This window comes from Vitis riparia, chromosome 1 (genome assembly GCF_004353265.1).
Source record: "Vitis riparia cultivar Riparia Gloire de Montpellier isolate 1030 chromosome 1, EGFV_Vit.rip_1.0, whole genome shotgun sequence".
Taxonomy (NCBI): domain Eukaryota; kingdom Viridiplantae; phylum Streptophyta; class Magnoliopsida; order Vitales; family Vitaceae; genus Vitis; species Vitis riparia.
This window is the reverse complement of record NC_048431.1, coordinates 22,026,669-22,030,553: the sequence shown is the minus strand read 5'-3', so window position 1 is coordinate 22,030,553 and position 3,885 is coordinate 22,026,669.

Below are 3,885 nucleotides of genomic sequence, written 5' to 3'. Positions count from 1 at the left end.
CTTTGTCCATTCATGAGGCAAATTAGACATTTTCAGGCAAGAAGTCCGATCATAATTCAAGATTGATACTAGGCATGCCGGCGAGTCGTCCAGGGAGTTTTGGGTCAAAATGACCCATTTTTGAAACTTAATGTTGAAAACGGGCACATTTTGAAACTATTATTCAAAATGGCCTCTTTGATGCCACGTAGGCGCCACATCATTAAAAAATATTTTTTTTTCGTCATTATAGTGAAAGCCGCTGTTGAGAAATGCGGCTTCATTTTTGCACTAAAGCCGCAGTTGGGAAACGCGGTTTCATTTTTGTACTAAAGCTGCAGTTGGGAAATGCGGCTTCATTTTTGCACTAAAACCGCAGTTGGCAAACGCGGCTTCATTTTTGTACTAAAGCCGCATTTGCCAAACGCGGCTTCATTTTTTAACTAAAGCCGCGGTTGGCAACTGCGACTTTAGTTCATTTTTATTTAAATTTAAAATTTAAATAAAAAATTATTAAATTACAATTTATGAATGAAATTAAAAATATACTTAAATAATAAATTATTTATATTTAAATTTAAAATTCTAGTATTACTTCAACAAACATAAATTGATAAATAGAAGATATTATAAATGAATGTTTTATTTATTAATAAATTAATAATCTTAAAATAATAAATTTATATAACATATAAATAATATATAAAATTGTATAATTTATTAATTTAAGATATTTAATTTGTTAATTTTTAAGATATTAATTTATTTATATTATGATAAATTTATCTTTATCGAAATAATAGTATAGTAGTTAATAACTGAGATTTCAATTGTAATATTTTTTTTTACTTTCCAATTTAATCAAAAACTATTAAATCACATTTTATGATTGAAATTTAAAAAATATACTTAAATAAAAAATATTTATATTTAAACTTAAAAATCTAGTATTACTTCAACAAACATAAATTAATAAATAGAAGATATTATAAATGAATGTTTTATTTATTAATAAATTAATAATCTTAAAATAATAAATTTATATAACATATAAATAATATATAAAATTGTATAATTTATTAATTTAAGATATTTAATTTGTTAATTTTTAAGATATTAATTTATTTATATTATGATAAATTTATCTTTATCGAAATAATAGTATAGTAGTTAATAACTGAGATTTCAATTATAATATTTTTTTTACTTTCAAATTTAATTAAAAACTATTAAATGACAATTTATGATTGAAATTTTAAAAATATACTTAAATAAAAAATTATTTATATTTAAACTTAAAAATCTAGTATTATTTCAACAAACATAAATTGATAAATAGAAGATATTATAAATAATATTTGATTTATTAATAAATTAATAATCTTAAAATAATAAATTTATATAACATATAAATAATATATAAAATTGTATAATTTATTAATTTAAGATATTTAATTTGTTAATTTTTAAGATATTAATTTATTTGTATTATGACCAATTTATCTTTAACAAAATAATAACATACTCTTAAGCCGTAGTTATCATATATAGATTTTTTTACAAAATTAGTTAATGAAATTAATTACAAAAAGTCTACTACAAAATGTAATTTTTAATAGTTTAATTAAAGTCACAAAAAATATCCACTAAACATTAATATAGTGGAAAATAAAAAACATATATAATCTCACATGCCTCATAAGGAGAGAACCTATGTGTAATTGGTACTCTCTTCCTTTTTGGACGCCCCTCTCTAACTGTAGCAGGTACTGCATGTGACACATGAAGAACATCTGTTTGTGATGGGGCTAGAGCTGGAAATAGAGGTGGTGGAGGAGGTAGCAATCTAGGTCGACGTAAGCCCCGCCTACCCCTCGGAATGACTGGCGGTAAATCTAGCTGAGTAGATGTGTCAATCTGCACTAATGGTGGGTCTGAAGAGGTAGGAGGTTGTGATGGAGGTAGGTCTAAAGAGGTAGGGGGTTGTACTGATGTGGGTCTGAAGAGGTAAGGGGTTGGGCTGATGGTGGGTCTGAAGAAGTAGGGTGCTGCACTGATGGTACGTCTGAAGAGATGGTGACTGTACTAATCGTGAGGATAAAAAGGTAGGGGGCTGTAATGATGCTGATACTGACGATGTGATGGGCTGACAACTACTATATCTACCTCTCCCTCGAGATGTCGACCGACCTCGAACAAGTGGTGGTCGAGCAACTATCGACTGAGCTGGTGACCTATCTCCTCCATGCTCTACATGTGGGAGACGATAATCCTCCCGAATAATGCACATAACATCAGTGGCCATATGAATAATATCAACAATACCAGTGCGGCAAGCATCAGTATCAGAGTCCTCCAATGCATGACCTCCTTGAGATATGATAGATGTCATAGTCTCAATTTGTCACATAAAATGATATATAATTATTTGTTGGAATAAATATTATACAGAATATGTACATAATATTAAAGTGATACGAACCAATAAGTGGGCAGATAAAGCAGTAGCCTGGTACCGCATAGGTCCAAAATCACTCATAGGTGTAATAAAACGACGTGTAATACGACGATACCATGTCATGTACGGAGCATGGTAGTCCATATGAGGCCCTATAGGCGCCGCAGTGACAATGTGGTCCCCCCCTAGCCTCCCATAATACCACGTAGTGCTCATGATACAACCTCCAATCAAACTAAGGTCGACCACGTCGATCTATGGAGTGAAGGTCATAATCTATAGGGGGTGTCGAAGGAATACCCTCTATGAGTCCAAACTGTCGCAACACACGCTCAGGACGATGCCACTCAACAATATAAAAAAAAATAAGTGGTGACATCGTCCGCCAAATATCCTGATTAACTAAACAAATGTCTGGAAGCAACGCTAGTATATCATCTGTGTAAGGCTGCCATAATACCTGATATATTCATAGATGAGTATGTATTTAATGAAGTATAAATTATATTATTAATATTAAGATGTTCATGTTAAAGAATACTAATATTTAGCCCAAACCTGATCAGATCGCTGTCTATCAAACTCATCTCTGTATGTCACCAACACATGATGAGAAGTGTCTGTATGAGATAAGGGAACTCTCCACCTACTCCCTAGTGCATCTGGTGGGAATCTCTCATCTATAGGCACTAGTACATGGGGAAGTGATCTACTAGGATGACCCACATGTAATCGCTCCCATGACCATAGCTAAAAATGAAGTAAAATTATGTTTAAGTGCACATAATTATGACAAAATTACATAATTAATAAGATTAGTAGTTATACCTGCAACAAATGTAATGGTCCTGCAATAGATTCTGCACTATCTAAGCTAGCTCGACATAACTCCCGATAAAGATGTGCTAGTGCCCCAACTATATTGTGCAGTCTCACCAAAATCTCTTAACATGGGTAGAATTGCTAATTGGATGTAAACCCCTTTCTTATCTGTAAATAATGAACCACTAACTAACAATAAAAGATAAGCTCTAGCATGGTGCTGTAACGTAACCTCATCTACAACCCCTGGTGGTAAGCGGGAAAAATGGGTAGTAATAAAACGAACTGTAAGGGATGCTCCACGAATATCAGTCTCTGCCGGTCGAACACCCAATAACTCCTCACAAAGTGCATGTCAATCAATATCTGTAGAACCAGTGACAGGATGGCCATGTACACGCAATCCGAATAAGATGGCTACATCCTGCAATGTGATGGTCATCTCACCAACTGGCATGTGGAATGTGTGCGTCTCTGGGCGCCATCTCTCTACCAGTGCAGTAATCAAAGGCCAATCAACCTTAACATGGCCCACTCGATGAAAGACATAAAATCCTGACTGTATAATGTATGGCCGAACACGATCATCCAAAACCCACTCTCGAAGCATCCTATGTCGGCAAGTC